Source organism: Bufo bufo, chromosome 4 (assembly GCF_905171765.1).
Source record: "Bufo bufo chromosome 4, aBufBuf1.1, whole genome shotgun sequence".
In the NCBI taxonomy this organism is placed as follows: Eukaryota; Metazoa; Chordata; class Amphibia; order Anura; family Bufonidae; genus Bufo; species Bufo bufo.
In genome coordinates, this window is record NC_053392.1 from 230,443,757 (window position 1) to 230,465,867 (window position 22,111).

Sequence of the window (22,111 nt, forward strand, 5' to 3'; positions counted from 1 at the left end):
TAATCGTAGATAAGTTGACAACCTGAGAAACTTCTGTTAGGGTCTGTTGCTGGAGGGGTATCTGCGACCTCTTTGTGTGTTTGCGCCTCACTCCTCGTTTTTTGAGCCTGATTTGCTGTTTCTAGTAGATGCAGAATGTGAATGTTCCTCTGTAGTATGTGATTCAGTCTATCTGATAACATGCGGGGAATGTTCTGTGCAGTATGTGGGTTACAGCACAAATGCAATAAAAACCAGAATACGAAAAACATATTTCGGACATTCCACACTACAAAACCAGAAACATATTGGCAGCAACCTTACATTTTGCAATGGTTCACAAAGGAGATGTTTCCATGTTTACAGCACAAGGAATATAAAGGTTTACAGCACCAGCTCGAGGGGGCGATCACAAGAGGAAACTGCAGAGTAGAGAAACATTTTGGATGTTTCAACTCGGCAGTTGTGCCCCTACTGCCCTAAATAGGAAACATGATTTAACTTTGCAATATGTTTGACTTGAATTGAGTATCTTTTGTTTTGTGTGTTTTTCTTACTTTTAAAGGGAAGAGAATTTTTATTTCATTTTTTACTCATCATGATATGGACTGCACTCCACTTTTTGCATCTTCTCTTGATATTGACAACACCTGACACGCTGTTCCTCATTTCTGATTGGAGGCAGTCCGCTATATCAATGTGGGTTGTATACACTTGCATGAGTAAGGATTCTAATGTTTTAATCCGAAACGCGTAGATAAAAGTATTTTTTCTACGGGAGTTTTTATCCCTTATTTAATTAAGACCATAGTTTTTATTGGAAAGCTGGAATTGGTTCCTCTTTTTTGGATTTACCTTTGGTGCTGTGTTCCAAGCACCTCCATGCCTTACAAACGATGAGCAGGTGAGCGCTGTGCCTATGTTGCATAACTGCTCCCTAACTTGATATAAAGTCTGGGGGATGGATAATTTATAATTCATCATTAAAGATGAACCATTTGTCAGGTAAATTTGATAAGTTATTTAGGGAGGGTTGACTCTAGAGAGTTGTGAACTGGTGAATGTGTGCTCTCTGTTGACAACTATAATTTATTTGGAAAATGCAAATGTGATCACACTCTACATCCAGCACTCCGCCCTGCATCCATGCTGGATGAGACATTGGTGTACATTTTGGCCAAAGCGTAATAAGCCACTCACTACGTCAAGGTTGCCTCATTTGAGTGGTCCCTAACACTAGTTCCTACCTGTTTATGGGCCATGACAGCCACACAAAGTCCAGGGAATGCAGGTCAGCATGCAAGCCAAGCACACTCTGCTTTTAACCCCGTCCGGTGCCATTACAGCTTTCATCGGATCCAGGGATGCAAGTACCAACATGCATGCTGAACCCACCATATACTTCTCCTGGAGCCAGATGGCTAATGGTAGGTTCTATATAAGCAGACTCAGTTTTATACTGACTTTAAAACCAGCCTCCAGGACAGATTAACTGGTCAGGTGTGCAATGACTCCAAGGAGATCGCCACGCCTCCAATATATACTGCAAAGAAAAAAATGTGGGGGGTTGAGTCAGCACAACCTGTATGTAGGTGCATATCACTATGGTGAAATAATAATAAATAATTTATTTGTGATGAATTAGCTAATCGGCCACCCCAAAAATAGGAATTACCTTGAAGGGTAAAAGAAGTGCAAGCCTATTCCTCTTGTGCCTTGTCTGGTTCGAGTTTTATACAATATTCTGGCTGTTCACAGAGCCAAATTTACACATAATGTTCCAAAGAGACATCCATCTGTTAGCTACTTAGTTATCTGTACATTAGTTACCATTACATTTTTATAGATACAGCAAACAGCGTATGGCAATAAATCAAAGCACTTTAAAAGTCATATTTCCTTTTGTTTCATTTATTGATTTTAGTATTCAGTATATTTCAATATTTTTTATGTCCATGGTAGCTTGACAAGTCACAAGATATGCTTCTCACCTTGCAATTCCTTCACAAAGGTTATGCACTGTATGAAGCGTTTTATACACTTTTCAAATATTTTTGGGGGGGGTGGCTTAAATGACTCTATGTGCCAAATTTTGGCATACTTTTAGCGTAAAACTAAGCGAAAAATAGGTGGTGTAAAGTTAGGACTGGGTTTATCTAAACTGGTGTAAAGGAAAACTGACTTAGTTGCCCAAAGCAACCAGTCAGATTCCACTTTTCATTCTTCAGAGCTCCATTGGAAAAAGAAATGTGGAACCTGGTTGCTATGGGCAATTAAGCCAGTTTTCCTTTACACCAGTTTTGATAAATCTTTCCTTTAGACTGTATAGGTGTGCCTGATTTACCATCCAGCATCAGCCACTGTCTGTCTGTCTTTTTGACCCGCTTTTGGATTTGACCAACAACCACTGATGAAACTCTCTGATCAAACACTGACTGACTGTGTAAAAGCGGATTACATTGACAGTTCGTCTACCAGACTCTTCTCGTGGCAGGGCCTGATGGGCTTCCGTAGCTAGCAGACCTGAAGGCCTTTGTAAGGCCTCCCGGGGGACCGATGACGTGAAAGAGGAAGCCCCCTCCCTCTGTAAACTGCTTAGATGTGGCTGTCAGCATTTACCTCCCCTTACACATCTCTGATGCCAACAGTCAGATAGCAAGGCCCACGCCCTAATCAAACATAACTCCTGTGCCCATCTGATCACTGCGCTTTACATGTACAGTACGGCACGATGCGACAACTTCATGCCCGCTGCACTGTACATATATGCCACAAGTTAGGAAGGGACTAAAGCAGGGGTGCACAACCTGCAGCCCCCAGAGCCAAAGTTTGCGGCCCCAGTCCTGCTGGGCAGAAACACAGCTGATCGTGCGATCAGCTGTGTTTCTGACCAGAGCGCCGCACAATTGCAGGATTATAGCTCCTGCTCCCGCACTGTAGCAGAAGGGGTCCCCGGCTGTCATAGACAGCACGAGACCCAAGGAGAAGGCAGAAGCAGTGTATCAGCACTTCTGCCTTCTCCTCACACAGGTGAGCGGTGCTCTGTGCAGTTTAGACCCAGCAATCACATGATTGCCAGGTGTCAGGGGCAGAGGACTACAGAGCCTAACCAGATCTGCCCTGTACAAAGCCCCCCTCAGCAAGCTGGTTTTCCCTGTAACCCGGGCTCCTTTGGACGCTCCAGTTACAGTGGAAATAGTGCAAAAAAAAAGTCTGTCTTCCCAAAGGTCTTTTATGGACCTTTTGGGGACAAATTAAGTGGCAAATAAATATAGTAAAAGTAAAAAAAAAAATAGAAAACAATAAAAAATACAAATAAAAGGAAATAAAAAAGTGCAAATAAAATAAACAAGTCAGTGTCCCCCAGAGGTCTTTTAAAGACCTCTTGGGGGCCATACAGTGCTACCAAAATATATTTAAAAAAAAGAAAATAAACTTTTAGCAAAAAGATGTAAAATAAATAAATAAATAAAATACAAGTAAAAGAAAACTATAAAAGGGAAAAAGTGAAAAATAAAATTGTTCACTGTCATATTATCTGTAAAAAAAATGATAAAGTGATGATAAAAAAATTAAAAAATATAAAATAAATAAAATACAAATAAAAGTAAAAAAAGGAAAATGTGCAAAAAAAGTCATTGTCCCCCAAAGTGTTTTTGGAGCAGAAATATATTAAACAAAATAATAATATTAAAAAAAGAAAAAATTGTGAAATACATAAAAGAAAAAAATGCCCACACCAACCAAAACCATTACAATTACCCCCCATTCATGGGAAACTATACATATTGTATAATAAAATGATCCAACACTTATAGGGAACTAATTATAATAATTAGCAAATTTAAATAATGAGCTATAGTTTGAATAAAAATAAACTTTAAAAAAAAATTGTACAGTTTCCCTCTAATAAAACTAAAAAAAATATTAAAAAGCCCTGTGTTATGTAATAAAAAGTTGCAAAAGTTATTTTGGTAGTCCAACAAATAAAAAAGTTACAAGTGTTTGAACCACGTGTGCTAAATCACAAAAAAGTGACTAGTCATTAAGGCCTTTTCAGGCCTGGTCATTAAAGGGTTAACCAATAAGTGCTTTCCTGGCTAGTAAGTCCTTATACACACGACCATACCTCTTCTTTTGGGTCTGCAGGACACCAGCCATGTGTGTTCTGCATTTTGCAGAATGGAGTAACGGATGCAGCAGCACATGGAGTGCTGTCCGCATCTTTTGCAGCCCCACTGAAGTGAATGGGTCCGCATCTAAGCCACAAAAAATGCAGGTCAGATGTGGACCAAAACAATGCCCGTGTGCATGAGCCTTCAGGGAAAGTGCTTACTGGTTATCGCAGGGCACATAAAGTACATCTGGGGGCCCAGGAGGCAGTAAGAACCAGTGAGCGCCATCCTCTGCAGTGAAGGAAAGCGCTCATTTGTGAATAGGAGGCAGGAAGAAAACGTCGCCACTTAAAAGGAGTTTCCTAGTTGAAATTATTTTTAACCAGTTCCTGCAGCATAGTCCCTGACACAGAAGATTCCTACTTTCCTGCTCTGTGCTGTCTCCATCCTCCTGTTTCAGAGCACCTCTCCAGCAAATGACTGACTTTAGCAGTGACACGCTGCTTGTGGCCACATCACCACTGAAGCCAGTCATTGGCTGGAGAGGTACAAAAGACTATGCCAATAGCCAGACGGATGTAAACAGCGCCGGAACCAGAAGATGGAGACAGCGGGAGCGGCAGGGAGCAGAGAGTATGATTCTTCTGTTTCAGGGCCATGCTGCAGGAACGTGTTAAAAATCATTTTTTACCAGGAAGTCTCTAAGCCCCTGTTACACGGCATGATATTCAGGACAATTACTGGGAACAAGTGTTCATAGGAATTCTCGTTCCTGATATCTGGCCGGTATAACTGTGCCGCTGATCAGCTGATAAACATGGAATCACTAATTTTTCAGCTGATTTGCATATTTTATCAGGATGAAAGATGTACAATTATCATCAGCACATCTCACCGTGTAATCAGGAATGTGCTACTGATAATCTATAGAAGTGAATGAGGGAGGAATGACTGTGGTAGTAATTCCTCTCCAGTCACTTTGCATTAGCCTGTGTAATAAGCTGATGCAAACAAGCACTGATTAGCATTTTTTGCAGCCCCTTGAAATACTGCGATGTGACAATGTGGCCCCCAGATTGCACCCTTGGACTAAAGGAATATAGGCTACGTTTATGAAATAAGAGATAAGAAATCCTCTTTATATGACACTTCAGGACTCATAAAACTCATATTGTTACTCCTCTTTCTCTTTTTTATGTTTTTCAATTTTTTTCTGTCTGTCATTTCCCTTTCAAGCACTTTAACACAAGGATAGCAATAGCAAATAATGTCATATATAGCAATATATAAGGCTATGAAAAAACTCATGATTAACAATAAAAACAGCCTGTTTAAAAACACACTTCACCGTCAGATTTGTCAAGTTTTTAAAATTAAAAAACTGTCCCTTCAGATGTCTTCCCATATCCATACACATACGGTAAGCAAAGAAGCAGTGGCTTGCTCTGAACAAGTGGACTAAAAATTATGCATTAACGTGGCAGAAGCTTGCTCGTGTTTGTACCCACACAAGGTATTATCGGAAGAAGCAGTGGCTTGTTCTGAACAGGCAGATCTATTCATTGTCCTCAGCCAGAGGTGTGTGAAAATCCTCACAGATCTATTCCTAATTTATTTTGACAAATGTGATGTTTTGTACACTTTTAGAGGACATCTACTGCTCTGAGTACCATATCTGAGGCTAGACAAGACAGCACAGAAATAGCAAACTGGGCCAGTTCCGGCCACTCTGCCAATCTACTTGACCAGAAGCCCATAGGGTCAGGGAATAGAGTATTTATTGGAGAAAAGATGTAGTTCAAATAGGACTGAACCAGGTTGTTTAGGCAGTGTGCATCTTTTTGTTGATGTGCGTCATCTTAACGTGGCACTTGAAAAAATTGCCATGCCAAAAGTGCCATGCAAGGAGCATGTGTTACTTCCCCCAAATGCAGTGCATCCACAATGTTCCTGCCATTTTTGTTGACCACCTTGCCCTATTGTAGGTGGTGGGGAGACAGTGACAATTCCTAGGAACAGCCCACATTCTTCACCACATGAGAATATAAGGCACATGAGATAATGGAACACAAGACAATTAGGCTGATTTCACATGAATCAGTTCAACGCATTGAACTTGCAGTGTGTGTCTGTGGAGGCTCCTGTACTGACCTCCCTAGCACTGACAGGGTCGCATAGCATTATATTGATTTATGATGGTATGTAACCCTTAGAGTTCTGGAATGTATTGTATAACACTGACAGCATTATGTCAGTGTTGTACAATACATTCCAGAACTCTAAATGTTACATAGCATCCTAAGTCAATATAATGCTATGTGACAGCCATAGTGGGAGATTTATCATCTATCTGTGCTGGAGAAGTGGCTTTAAAGAGGATCTTTCACAAGTTTTTATATTTTTTTTTGGAGTACCTTTACATCGAGCATATTCTCTGCTGATGCAGCAGGAATTTTTCTTTTTTTGCAACACCTTTCAGCTGCCCTGCTGTGGTATCTTCAGAGAAGGAGGATTGTTCTCATGAGATTTGGTAAATCTCACGAGAACAGGCTATGTAAGAGAGTATAGTACTTGCTTACATAGCCTGTTCTCATGGGAGTTACCAAATCACAGCCATAGAGAAGGAGAACCCCACTGAGAAAAGCTGATGTCTTGTCACCCCTGTACCAATGCGTTGCATTAACATATTGGGCACCAAAACTTCGGAAATCACAGCAGGGCAGCCAAGGGGTGTTTAAAAAAAAAAATCGGCCGCATCATCGGAGGGTACTCTCCATATAAGAGTACTCAAAAAAAAAACTGTGAAGGGTCCTCTTTAAAAAGGTCTCTTTTGTCACTTGTGTTTGTGGCTTTATAACCAAAACTCGCAAAAGGCAGTATTTAAGCCACACTCAGCATTACAAGGGCATCACAAGGGCAAGAACGGGCATGGTCAACAAATTTATCTTTGTTTATTTCAGTTTTATGGTGCAAATGAAGCCAGAACTCTACGGCAGCTTAGAACTGCTTTTTGGATTTTTGGAATATGTTTAGAAACTAATCTCATTTGGCACTACAGTATTTGGCAGGTCAGCCACTTGACCTTGTTTTTTTATAATAAAAATTGGTACTTGTACAGAGTCCAATGCAATATATGTTTGGGGTCAGGCACATGTCTGATACATGGAATTTTTGAAACTCAATTTTCATAAACTTTTTTGATAAAAATTGCACTTTGAGAGAGTCCAATAAAATAACAGCCGGCACTCTGGAGACAAATGACCATATGGGACTACATGACCACTCCGGCCACTCAAGCTTGCCCTAGAACAGACACCGTTTTCAGACTGCACCAACAAAATCCACTGTTATGATATACAGTAACTGTTATGCAGATCAATGTCAGATTAGTCTGTACTTAGAATTTTTATAATAACATTTTCAGCAATTGTTTTGAGAAAAATGTGCATTTGGACAGTGTACAACCAACCAACTGTATATGGTTATTTGCACACTTGTAACTATTAAAGCTTTGCAGTAGGTTCTCTGGGTGCAACTATAATTTACACTGCTATTGCAACAGACTTTTTGGAAAAAATACATTTCTTACTGGAAGTTCCCTGGCTGCAACAAAAGTATACACTGATATTAAAGGGCTTCTGTCACCCCACTAAAGTGATTTTTTTTTTTTGGGCTAGTTAAATTAGTTATATTGCGATATATGAAAATATAATGGCGTTACTTACTTTGAATCAGCAGTTTCTTCCAAAAACGAAGTTTTATAATATGTAAATTAGGTATCTACCAGCAAGTAGGGCGGCTACTTGCTGGTAGCTGCTGCAGAAAACCGCCCCCCTCGTCGTGTTGATTGACAGGGCCAGCCGGGATCTCCTCCTCCGGCCAGCCCTGTCAGCATTTCAAAAATCGCGCGCCTGTGTTCATTCGGCGCAAGCGCTCTGAGATGAGGAGGCTCGGCTCCTCAGAACTCCCTCAGTGCGCCTGCGCCGATGACGTCTTCTATTTCGGTGATGTCATCGGCGCAGGCGCACTGAGGTGGGGTGACAGAAGCCCTTTAACACACTAAAATACACTTATTTGCACACTTATAAACAGTAGAAAAACAGGTTTATTTTAAAAATATAAACTTAATTAAATGTCCCCTGAGGGCGGCCAAGCTAGACACTGATACTGATACAGTAAAACATGCTTATTGGACATTTATAAATTGTAGAAGATTTGTGACTGGTTTTTGAAAAGAAAAATGCACAATTTTGCCGTGTATATAAAGCAGCTCTGCTACATGCAGGTTACACACACATCTCTAGTACAGAGCTCTATTTGATGGCTACAGTTCTGTACACTCTACTAGCTGCTGTGCACATCTGACCCCTCCCACACACGTGACATGGTCATGACATCATCACAGGTCCTTTGCCTCTCCAGCAGCTAGCAGCTCCGTCAGGTGAAGAGTGTGTGTAGTAGGGCATATTTTGAGTTAGGGAGGACAGAGTTTTGGCTGATGTCTGAGGGAGGACGGAGTTTTGTCTGATGTCTGAGGGAGGACGGAGTTTTGAATGAGGGAGAACAGAGTTTTGGCTGATGTCTGAGGGAGGACGGAGTTTTGGCTGATGTCTGAGGGAGGACGGAGTTTTGGCTGATGTCTGACGGAGTTTTGGCTGATGTCTGACGGAGTTTTGGCTGATGTCTGACGGAGTTTTGGCTGATGTCTGACGGAGTTTTGGATGAGGGAGTACGGAGTTTTGGCTGATGTCTGAGGTCTGATGGAGTTTTGGCTGATGTCTGAGGTCTGATGGAGTTTTGGCTGATGTCTGAGGAAGGACGGAGTTTTGGATGAGGGCGGACGGAGTTTTGGATGAGGGAGGACAGAGTTTTTTATGAGGGAGGACGGAGTTTTGTCTGAGGTCTGATGAAGTTTTGGATGAGGGAGGACAGAGTTTTGTCTAAAGTCTGAGGTAGGAGGGAGTTTTGCCTGACGGAGGATGGAGTTGTGGATGATGTCTGACGATGTCCTAATATGTATGCCGCACCTCAAAAACCAAGAAAGGTCTCTGGCTCCTTCTGCTTCCTCTTCTGCTGCAGTCTCGGTGTCACGAGGGTATCAAGAGCCACGTCTGACTCCGTTATACCCGGGGTCAGAAAGTCGCAGCGGGTGGCTGCGCGCTCTATATCTAAAGATCACGTTGTTTCTTAGTGATTGTTTTCTGTGTTTGCCTTGCTATCCTTTTTGTCTCTCTCAGGGATCCGTAGCTTCTCCTCCTCAGCTGTTTCTTGTCTGCCACTCCCTACCTCCTTATATTCTCCCCTCACACTTCTCTAGTTGCCAGTTATAGAGCTTCCTGCCTGGAGATCTATACTGACCCACTGGAGTGGTTAATCCTGGTTGTTGTTCCTGAGTGCTACCCTCCGGATCCCTGTTGGGCTTATTGTTGTCTCCTGTTGTCGCCCACCTGGGAATACATGTTGAGTCTGTGTTGTCTGTCCTCCCCTTGGTGTTTTCCCTTAGAGTTAGTGGTGCGGACTAGTGTTCCCATCGCCCTGTTCACTACCTAGGGCTCAGCTCAGGGAAAGCCAGGGCTTTAGGCACGTGATCGGCGTACGGGTGAGGAACCCGTCTAGGGACGTCAGGGCAGCCAGGTGCCAGCCGCCAGGTGAGTCAGGGGTCACCATCTTCCCTCTCACTTGGGCAGGGCCTTCCTCGTTCCCTTCCTCTGTGTCACGTATGTGATAGCCACGCTGACCGTGATATTATAACTGGCCCTTACTTTTTGAGAAAAAAAAATATAAAAAATTTATATAATTTTTTGTTTGTTGTTTTTTTTTTTTCTCTCTCTCTACTTAGAATCCAATATGGATCCTATTGATGCCTTGGCAGAACAGCTTCAAAGCCTGTCTTTGGAGGTGGCAGGATTGAAGGCGTCTGTTCTCCAACAACAGCAGCAAATGCAGCAGACCGCACCCCCAGCGGTTGCTATGGGTAACCAGGTTGTCACTGAACCCAAGGTTGCTCTTCCCGACAGATTTTCTGGGGGAAGGGACAAATTTGCGACGTTCCGTGAGGCCTGCAAATTATATTTTAAGTTGCGCCCTTACTCCTCAGGTCATGAAGAACAGCGGGTAGGGATTGTCATTTCCCTGCTTCAGGGGGATCCGCAATCCTGGGCGTTCTCGTTACCCCCTGGTTCTCAGGCTCTTCGGTCAGTGTAGGGATTTTTTGGGGCTTTGGGTCTCATATATGATGACCCTGACCGAGTCGCCCTGGCTGAGTCGAAGTTACGGAGACTCCTACAGGGAGATCGGTCAGCAGAGGAATATTGCTCAGAGTTCCGTAGGTGGGCTACAGATACTCAGTGGAACGACCCGGCTCTCAGGAGTCAGTTCTGCTCTGGGTTATCTGAAAGGGTTAAGGATGCACTGGCGCTGTATGAGACCCCCCTTTCCCTTGATGCTGTTATGTCCCTCTCTATCAGAATAGATAGACATCTTAGGGAGAGATCGAAAATTCCGGAGCAATTGGTTACCTCTCCCAAGCAACAGTCAGCCTGTACTGACTTAGATGAGCCTATGCAGCTAGGCGGAACTTCTCGTCAGGTCCGTCCTCCCGAGGTTCGCTGTAGGGGGGGGGCTTGTTTTTTCTGTGGGGGGAGGGGTCATTTCATTAATGTCTGTCCCTCCTTTCTCAAAAACAAAAGACCGTCGGAAAACTACTAACCCCGGGCTGTGCGGAGGATGTCAGCCGGGGGGTATACGTTTCCTCCATACGAACATCTCAATTTGTGTTACCAGCGGTCATTGTTTTTGGTGTTAAGACGGAGTCTATTTCTGTTTTTCTAGACAGTGGAGCAGGGGTAAACTTGATTGATGCCCATTTTGCCCGCACTATGGGTTTGTCTCTCTGTACGCTGCAGAGACCTATTCCCGTATTCGCTATAGATTCTGCTCCTCTGTCTCAGAGAAACCTCACCCACATTGTTCGTAATTTACACCTTCGGGTAGGGGACCACCATAATGAGTGTCTTTCATGTTACGTTCTGGAGGGCCTTCCCTCTCCGGTGGTATTGGGTCTTCCCTGGTTGGTAGCGCACAATCCAGTGGTGGATTGGCAGGCCAGGGAGATATTGGAGTGGAGTGAGCATTGCAGAGAGAATTGCTTAAATAACAATTGCTTAATCGCCTCCATAGCTTCCCTACCTACATTTATTTCGGACTTTGAGGACGTTTTTTCTGAAAAGGGTTGTCAGAAACTACCACCTCATCGTCCTTATGATTGCCCGGTTAACCTGATTCCCGGGGCAAAATTACCCAAGTCCAGGTTGTATAATCTTTCGGGTCCCGAGAGACAAGCCATGAAAGATTATATCTCCGAGAGTCTGGCTAAGGGACACATCAGACCCTCTTCTTCACCCGTGGCTGCAGGGTTTTTCTTTGTTAAAAAGAAAGATGGGGGCCTGCGTCCTTGCTTAGATTTCCGTGAGTTAAACCAGATAACCATCCGTGACCCATACCCTCTTCCTCTCATTCCTGACCTTTTTAATCAGATTGCGGGTGCTAAGTGGTTCTCCAAACTTGATCTTAGGGGGGCCTACAATCTGATTCGTATCAGGGAAGGGGATGAGTGGAAGACAGCTTTTAACACCCCTGAGGGGCATTATGAAAATCTAGTTATGCCTTTCGGTCTGACCAATGCCCCTGCTGTCTTCCAACATTTCGTTAATGATATTTTTAGTCATCTCATCGGCAGGTTTGTAGTCATATACCTAGATGATATCTTAATTTATTCGGCTGATCTGAAAACACATGAGGTGCATGTCAGGCAAGTACTGCAGGTCCTACGGACGAATAAATTATATGCGAAAATTGAAAAATGTGTCTTCGCTGTTCAGGAATTACAGTTCCTGGGATATCTATTATCTGCTTCAGGTTTCCGCATGGATCCTGGGAAGGTCCAGGCAATTTTAGATTGGGATCTTCCTGAGAACCTTAAAGCCCTACAACGGTTTTTGGGTTTCGCTAATTTCTATAGAAAGTTCATTAAAAATGATTCAGTGATCGTTAAACCCCTTACCGACATGACTAGGAAGGGGACGGGTTTTTCCAAATGGTCTGACGCCGCTAAAGATGCATTTTCCTCTCTAAAGGAGAGGTTTACCTCGGCACCTGTTCTAATTCAACCTGATGTCTCCCAGCCTTTTATTGTCGAGGTAGATGCGTCAGAGGTGGGAGTGGGAGCTGTATTGTCTCAGGGTCCGTCTCCTGGCAAATGGCGTCCTTGCGCTTTCTTTTCCAAAAAATTATCTTCTGCGGAGAAGAATTATGATATTGGAAATAGGGAACTGTTGGCGATTAAACTGGCGCTTGGAGAGTGGCGTCACTTCTTAGAGGGAGCAATCCACCCCGTCACGGTGATTACGGATCACAAGAACCTTCTGTACCTAGAATCGGCTAAGCGTCTCACCCCTAGACAAGCTAGGTGGTCGCTATTCTTTACCAGATTTAACTTTGTAATCACCTATCGTCCTGGGGCAAAAAATACCAAGGCAGACGCATTATCTCGTAGTTTCCCTGGAGGGGGTAATGTTTGTGATCCGGTACCTATTTTACAAAGAGGAGTGGTTGTCTCTGCTGTACACTCTGTTCTAGAGGGAAAGGTGTTAGAGGCTCAGGGGGACGCCCCGGCCTCTTGCCCCTCAGAGAAATTGTTTGTACCGTTAAACCTGCGTCTTGAATTATTAAAAGAACATCATAATTCGGCACTTGCTGGACACCCGGGTAGTAAAGCAACCTTGGAGCTTTTATCTCGTCGTTTTTGGTGGCCAAGGTTGCGTCAGGATGTAATGGATTTCGTGTCTACTTGTTCTACTTGTGCACGCGCGAAAGTCTCTCATACACGTCCAGCAGGGTCTTTATTGCCACTTTTCATCCCCAATAGGCCATGGACACATCTGTCAATGGATTTCATCACTGACTTACCGTTGTCGGCGGGTAAAACAGTTATCTTGGTAGTAGTAGACAGGTTTAGCAAAATGGTACACTTTATTGCGCTACCCGCACTTCCTAATGCTAAAACTCTCGCTCAGGTGTTTATCAGTGAAATCGTGAAGCTTCACGGGGTCCCTTCCGATGTGGTTTCGGATCGGGGAACCCAGTTTATTTCTAAGTTTTGGAAAGCTTTTTGTTCCCGTTTGGGCGTTCACTTGTCCTTTTCCTCAGCTTTCCATCCTCAGTCGAATGGACAGACTGAGCGTACCAACCAAAACCTAGAAACATATTTAAGGTGTTTTGTGTCTGAAAACCAAGAGTTGTGGTCATCATATTTACCGTTAGCTGAGTTTGCCATAAATAATCATTATCAGGAGTCCACTGGCAAGTCACCATTCCTTGGTGCATACGGTTTTCATCCCCAATTTTGTACTTTCAAAGAGGGGGGGTCTTCTGGGGTTCCCGAAGAGGAAAGGTTTTCTTCATCTCTTTCATCGGTATGGCAGAAGGTGCAAGTTCACTTGAAAAAGATGAGTGGTAAATATAAATGCATGGCCGATAAGAAACGGTCGCCAGGTCCGGACCTAGGAGTGAATGACTATGTGTGGTTGTCTACTAGGAATATTAAGTTGAAGGTTCCTTCTTGGAAACTGGGTCCTAGGTTCATTGGTCCCTATAAAATAGTAGCCGTCATTAACCCTGTGGCTTTTCGCCTGGAGCTACCTGTCACGGAACCATGAACCAGACGTACAACAAGAGATAAGTGAAAATAAGAAGGCTTTATTGAAAATAAAGCTGTAAAGCAAAAGTCCAAACGGATGGTGAAACCGAGCAGAGTCTTTGCGAAGCCAGAGGTCAGGAACCAGAAGGGTAGTCAGACGAAGCCAGGATCAGGAACCAGCAGGGTAGTCAGACGAAGCCAGGATCAGGAACCAGCAGGGTAGTCAGACGAAGCCAGGATCAGGAACCAGAAGCAGCAGCAGTCTTAGAAGCATGTGAACACAAGAGGACCAAGCAAGGAACTGAAGCCACAGACCTCCTATATATATGAGCTAGGCATCCAGCTCCTCCCAGGGGAAGGAGGAGCCGCAGGGTGGAAGGCTACAAGAAACCCAGAAACCAAGATGGCCGCCAGCACATGTCAAACGAAGGAGAGCAGCAAGCAGGTAAGACCATGACAGTACCTCCCCCTCAAGGGCCCCTCCTCCGCGGAGCACAAAACGGTTTCTGAGGGAAGCGTGCGTGGAAGGCTCGGAGCAAGGCAGGAGCATGGACATCTGCGGAGGGAACCCAGGAACGCTCCTCTGGACCATAACCACGCCAATGGACCAAAAACTGCAACCGACCGCGGACCAGGCGTGAGTCCAGGATATTGCTCACCTCATATTCCTCACGATTGCCCACTTGGACCGGACGAGGCCGAGGAACCGAGGAAGTGAAACGATTACACACCAGTGGCTTCAACAGGGAGACATGAAACACGTTGGAGATCCGCATGCCAGGAGGAAGCGCAAGGGCATAGGCTACCGGGTTTACCCTGCGAAGCACTCGGAAGGGACCAACAAAGCGAGGCGCCAGCTTGGGAGTGGGCACTCGAAGGTTGAGGTTGCGGGTGGACAACCATACACGGTCTCCGACCTGGTAGGAAGGAGCAGGCGCTCGTCTGCGATCAGCCTGGAGTCTCTGGCGCTGCGCAGAGACCTCAAGGGACTTCTGGATCTGTACCCAAGAAGCACGTAGGACGGAAAGGTGATCCTCCACAGCCGGAATATCCTGGGGAGAGAATACCTCCGGTAACACGGCAGGTTGGAACCCATAATTGGCCATGAAGGGAGACGTCCCAGAGGAAGAGTTCACCGCCGTGTTCCTGGCAAACTCAGCCCAAGGCAGGAGGTCAACCCAATTGTCTTGGTGATCGGAGACATAGCAACGAAGGAATTGCTCCAAGGCCTGATTGGATCGTTCTGCGGCCCCATTGGACTGAGGGTGGTAGGCCGAGGAGAAGGAGAGATGAATCCCCAACTGGGAGCAAAAGGCGCGCCAGAACCTGGACACAAACTGACTCCCCCGATCCGACACAATCTCCTTAGGCAAACCGTGCAACCGGAAGACCTCCCTGGCAAAAATCGTGGCCAACTCTTGTGCAGAGGGTAACTTCTTGAGAGGAACACAGTGGCACATTTTGGAAAACCGATCCACAATCATGAGAATGACCGTATGGCCTCGGGATGCAGGGAGGTCCACAATGAAATCCATCCCCAGGTGTGACCATGGGCGCTCCCCGGTGGCTATGGGTTGCAGAAGGCCCAACGGAAGGTGCCGAGGGGACTTACTCTGGGCACAAACGGAGCATGCCGCTACATATGCGGCGATGTCGGAACGTAGGGAAGGCCACCAGAACAGACGTGAAACAGCCCAGGACAGCTGATTCTTTCCAGGATGCCCCGCGGTCTTGGAGTTATGGTAGGTTCGCAACAACCGAGTGCGCAACTCCTCAGGCACAAAACATCTGCCGTTGGGTCTCCCAGAGGGAGCACCAGATTGAGCCGCCAAAATCTGCTCACCCAGGGGAGAGGTCAGGCTGGTGCGAATGGCGGCCAGGATCTGATTCGGAGGTATGACCGAAGTCGGAATCGACTCCTCCCTGGACAGCTCGGAGTACTGCCGTGATAAGGCATCCGCCCTGATGTTCTTGGAACCGGGTAGGTAGGAGACCACGTAATTAAAACGTGACAAGAACAGAGCCCATCTGGCCTGACGTGGTGTCAATCTCTTGGCCTCAGAAAGGTAGGTCAGATTCTTGTGGTCCGTCAGGATGAGAACCGGAACCACCGAACCCTCGAGCAAGTGCCTCCATTCTTTAAGGGCCTGCACGATGGCCAATAACTCCCTGTCACCAATCTGATAGTTGCACTCCGCGGAAGACAGTTTCCGGGAGTAAAACCCACAAGGAAGCAGAGGACCCTCTGGTGTTCTACGCTGAGACAGAAGGGCGCCTACTCCCGTCTCAGACGCGTCCACCTCGAGGACAAAGGGCAACCCAGGGTTGGGATGCGACAGAATCGGAGCCGACACAAAGGCGGACTTTAGGGCCTCAAAAGCTCGGATGGCCTCGAGCGGCCAGACCTGGGAATTACTGCCCTTCCTGGTCAGATCCGTGAGAGGCTTGGCCAGCATGGAAAAGTCCCTGATGAACTTCCGATAATAATTGGCGAAGCCCAAAAAGCGCTGCAGGGAACGAAGACCACTGGGCTGGGGCCACTGTAAGACAGCCGAAACCTTCTCAGGATCCATGGAGAACCCCTCAGCGGAAATGATGTAACCTAAGAAGGTTACCTGGGATCGGTGAAATTCGCATTTCTCAAGCTTACCGAACAGCTTGTTCTCTCGTAACCGTTGCAACACTCGTCTGACATCCAGAATGTGGGCCTCCATGGATTCAGAATATACCAAGATGTCATCCAAATAGACTACCACACACTGCTGCAACAGGTCACGGAAAACATCGTTGATGAATTCCTGAAAGACTGCGGGCGCATTGCACAACCCAAAGGGCATAACCAAGGATTCGTAATGACCGGTCCTGGTGTTAAACGCGGTCTTCCACTCATCGCCCGCCTTGATCCTTACCAGGTTATATGCCGCCCTCAGGTCGAGTTTGGTAAAGACCGTGGCCCCTTTAAGGCGATCGAACAGCTCGGAAATCAAGGGTATCGGGTAGGGTTGTCCCGATACCACTTTTTTAGGACCGAGTACAAGTACCGATACTTTTTTTCAAGTAGTCACCGATACCGAATACCGATACTTTTTTTAAATGTCATGTGACCGTTTTGGGGGATCTGTGGATCTGTGGATGACGCACTGTCATGTGGGGGATCTGTGGATGGCACTGTTATGGGGATCTGTGGATGGCACTGTTATGGGGGATCTGTGGATGGCACTGTTATGGGGGATCTGTGGATGGCACTGTTATGGGGGATCTGTGGATGGCACTGTTATGGGGGATCTGTGGATGGCACTGTTATGGGGGATCTGTGGATGGCGCTGTTATGGGGATCTGTGGATGGTGCTGTTATGGGGGATCTGTGGATGGCACTGTTATGGGGATCTGTGGATGGCACTGTTATGGGGATCTGTGGATGGCACTGTTATGGGGGATCTGTGGATGGCACTGTTATGGGGGATCTGTGGATGGCACTGTTATGGGGATCTGTGGATGGTGCTGTTATGGGGGATCTGTGGATGGCACTGTTATGGGGATCTGTGGATGGCACTGTTATGGGGGATCTGTGGATGGCACTGTTATGGGGGATCTGTGGATGGCACTGTTATGGGGATCTGTGGATGGTACTGCTATGGGGTGGGATATCTGTGGATGGCATTGTTATGGGGTGGGGGGATCTGAGGATGGCATTGTTATTTGGTGGGGGATCTGTGGATGGTGCTGTTATAGGGGATCTGTGGATGGAACTGTTATGGGGAGGATCTGTGGATGACACTGCTATATGTCATCCACAGATCCCCCTCATAACAGTGTCCCCCAATACACCGGGCCCCGCCGCTCACCGAAGTATTTATAAACGTGAATCCTTATCCTGTTGTTAAGTTGAACTAACGCTGCCCTCTCCCATGTTCCCCTGTATCCCCCTGTATCCCCACAGCACTTACTTAAGCTTCCATAGCAGGCAGAGCGGACGGCACCAGTAACGTCACTCACTGACGTCGCGCGCCTGCTCCGCCTGCTTCACTCATAAAGTGGGCGGAGCAGGCGCTCTACGTCAGTGAGTGACGTTACTGGTGCCGTCCGCTCTGCCTGCTATGGAAGCTTAAGTAAGTGCTGTGGGGATACAGGGGGGACATGGGAACATGGGAGAGGGCAGCGTTAGTTCAACTTAACAACAGGATAAGGATTCACGTTTATAAATACTTCGGTGAGCGGCGGGGCCCGGTGTAAGAGTACAGTGACTGCACCGGGCCCCGCCCATAGTTACGCCCATAGTATTCTATTTATGTATCGGGGCGGGGTATCGGCGGCTGAGTACCGCCGAGAAAACTCGGAATCGGTCCCGATACCGATACTAGTATCGGTATCGGGACAACCCTAGTATCGGGTAAGCGTTCTTGATCGTGATGCGATTGAGACCCCTGTAATCGATGCAAGGCCTCAACTCACCGCCCTTCTTTTTCACAAAGAAAAATCCAGCCCCTGCCGGGGACGAAGATTTGCGAATGTGTCCGCGTGAAAGCGCCTCCCTCACGTACTCCTCCATGGCCTCATTCTCCGCTACCGACAGTGGATAGATTTTGCCACGAGGAGGAACGGCAACAGATTGTAACTCTATGGCACAATCGTATGGGCGGTGCGGAGGTAGGGCAACCGCGCGCACCTTATCGAATACATCCCGGTACTCCTCGTATTCAGGAGGCAACAGAGAGTCCGAGGAAGTACACAGCAACTTGACAGACCCATGGATGCAACTAGCCCCACACTGCGGTGACCACGAGAGGATCTCGACCGATCTCCAATCGAAAGTCGGATTATGCTTCTGGAGCCAGGGGTACCCCAAGACCACCGAGTAGTGTGGAGACGAAATAACCTGGAGGCAGACCGACTCTCTGTGAACGGCACCAATGGCTATCCCCACTGGAAGGGTCTCATGAGTCACGTGTGGCGGCAGAAGGGGTCTGCCGTCTATCGCCTCAAGAGCCAGTGGGGAACCTCGAGCCTGCAGAGGAATGGAATTGGCGGCAGCGAACACACTATCAATGAACAAACCACCAGCACCAGAGTCCACCAACGCCTGGGTCGTCACCGAGCCCCCGACCCAGGAGAGGACAACAGTGATCAGTGGTTTGTCAACACGGGAAACCGGGGACGAGGAGACTCCACCCAAGATCTGCCCCCGACAGGATCTCAGGGTACGAGCGTTTCCCGGACGGTTCGGACATGCCAACCGAAAATGCCCACCGAGACCACAGTACATGCATCGGCCCTCGCGTCTCCGGAGTGCCCTCTCCCCCTCGGACAGGCGAGCAAACCCCAGCTGCATGGGTTCACCCCCAGACAAGTCATCCCCAGGAGGCGTGGGAGGAGAGGGAGGCACGGGTGGGACAGCAAACGTAGGCACCAATCTGTTAGAAGACCTCCGCAGGTTCTCCTTAAAGGAAGGTCTCTCCCTGAGTCTGGTGTCAATCAAAATCAGGAAAGAAATAAGAGACTCGAGCTCAACTGGTAGGTCCTTAGCTGCAACCTCATCCTTCAAGGCATCCGAGAGACCATGAGAGAAAGCAGCGACCAGAGCCTCATTATTCCAGCCCACCTCTGCTGCCAGGGTACGAAACTCAATGGCGTATTCAGCTACGGATCGTGAACCCTGTCTGATGGACATAAGGAGCTTTGCAGCAGAGGCAGCACGAGCCGGCACATCGAATACCTTCCGAAGAGAAGCAAAAAAACCGGAAAACTCGGCAACCACCGGATTGTTGTTCTCCCATAAAGGGCTGGCCCAGGCCAAGGCCTTGTCCGAGAGCAGCGAGATCAAGAAGCCCACCTTTGATCTCTCAGTAGGAAAGGCATGGGGCAGCAACTCGAAATAAATGCCCACCTGGTTAAGGAAACCTCGGCACTGAGTTGGCTCTCCCCCAAAGCGCTGTGGAAGAGGGGCAGAACCGGTCATACCCCGAAACACCGCAGGCGCAACAACAGGTGTCGGGGTAGACTCTGGCGCAACAACCGGAGCGGCAGTAGGAGCGAGCCCAGGAGCGACAACCGACCCATCGGCAACGGGAGCGAAATGAGCCGTGCGTTCAAGCAGGGTTTGCAACGCCACAGCGAACCGACCCAACAGGTGATCCTGCTGATCAAGTCTGGCAACCAGCGTGGGTAGCGAGGATGGCCCTGTACCGTCAGAATTCATGGCTTGGTCCTAATGTCACGGAACCATGAACCAGACGTACAACAAGAGATAAGTGAAAATAGGAAGGCTTTATTGAAAATAAAGCTGTAAAGCAAAAGTCCAAACGGATGGTGAAACCGAGCAGAGTCTTTGCGAAGCCAGAGGTCAGGAACCAGAAGGGTAGTCAGACGAAGCCAGGATCAGGAACCAGCAGGGTAGTCAGACGAAGCCAGGATCAGGAACCAGCAGGGTAGTCAGACGAAGCCAGGATCAGGAACCAGCAGGGTAGTCAGACGAAGCCAGGATCAGGAACCAGAAGCAGCAGCAGTCTTAGAAGCATGTGAACACAAGAGGACCAAGCAAGGAACTGAAGCCACAGACCTCCTATATATATGAGCTAGGCATCCAGCTCCTCCCAGGGGAAGGAGGAGCCGCAGGGTGGAAGGCTACAAGAAACCCAGAAACCAAGATGGCTGCCAGCACATGTCAAACGAAGGAGAGCAGCAAGCAGGTAAGACCATGACACTACCTCAGACTTTTAAGATCCATAACGTCTTCCATAAATCGTTACTCAAGAAGTATGTTCCACCTCTAGAACCATCGCCGCTGCCACCTCCTCCTGTCATTGTGGCTGGTAATCTGGAGTTTCAAATCGCCAGAATTGTTGATTCTCGTCGGGTCCGCCGCTCTCTTCAGTATCTGGTGCATTGGAGGGGTTACGGTCTCGAGGAAAGAATGTGGGTTCCAGCGTCAGAGGTAAACGCCAACAGGTTAATTCAGACTTTCCATGCCTCTCATCCGGAGAGACCTGGTCCTGAGTGTCCGGAGGCCCCTCGTGAAAGGGGGGGTACTGTCACGAGGGTATCAAGAGCCACGTCTGACTCCGTTATACCCGGGGTCAGGAAGTCGCAGCGGGTGGCTGCGCGCTCTATATCTAAAGATCACGTTGTTTCTTAGTGATTGTTTTCTGTGTTTGCCTTGCTATACTTTTTGTCTCTCTCAGGGATCCGTAGCTTCTCCTCCTCAGCTGTTTCTTGTCTGCCACTCCCTACCTCCTTATATTCTCCCCTCACACTTCTCTAGTTGCCAGTTATAGAGCTTCCTGCCTGGACATCTATACTGACCCACTGGAGTGGTTAATCCTGGTTGTCGTTCCTGAGTGCTACCCTCCGGATCCCTGTTGGGCTTATTGTTGTTTCCTGTTGTCGCCCACCTGGGAATACATGTTGAGTCTGTGTTGTCTGTCCTCCCCTTGGTGTTTTCCCTTAGAGTTAGTGGTGCGGACTAGTGTTCCCATCGCCCTGTTCACTACCTAGGGCTTAGCTCAGGGAAAGCCAGGGCTTTAGGCACGTGATCGGCGTACGGGTGAGGAACCCGTCTAGGGACGTCAGGGCAGCCAGGTGCCAGCCGCCAGGTGAGTCAGGGGTCACCATCTTCCCTCTCACTTGCTCAGGGCCTTCCTCGTTCCCTCCCTCTGTGTCAAGTATGTGATAGCCACGCCGACCGTGATACTCGGCCTCTTTATCCACCTCTGGAGTGACAGTGCCACCTGCCGTTCCGCAAACAAAGGATCTGCAAGCAACACCACCAACTGGGTCACCAAGCATCTCCACAATGTCCCACGGAAGCGTTCAGCTCTCCATCTCCCAAACACTGGAGCGGAAGAGGAAGTATCCCCCTACCCACCAGTGATCCCTAGCCCTGAATGCCAGCATTTCAAAATTACTGGCCTTTGAAATGCTGTCATTCCATCTGGTGGAGACGGAGAGTTTTAAAAGCGTTATGGAGGTAGCTGTCCCACAGTACGTCGTGCCCAGCCGCAACTACCTTTCCAGGCATGCCATCCCTTCCCTGCACAACCAAGTGGGGGACAAAATCAGGTGTGCACTGCGCAACGCCATCTGTGGCAAGGTCCACCTAACTACGGATACATGGACCAGTAAGCACGGTCAGGGACGTTATATCTCCCTAATAGCACACAGGGTAAATGCAGTGGCGGCTGGGCCTAACGCAGATAGCAGTTTGGTGCATGTCTTTCCACCACCGAGGATTGCAGGGCGCTTCAGTTTGACTCCTGTTGCTTCCTCCTACTACTCCGCTTCCTCATGCTCTACCGGCTCCTCATCCGGTCAGCATAACACCTCC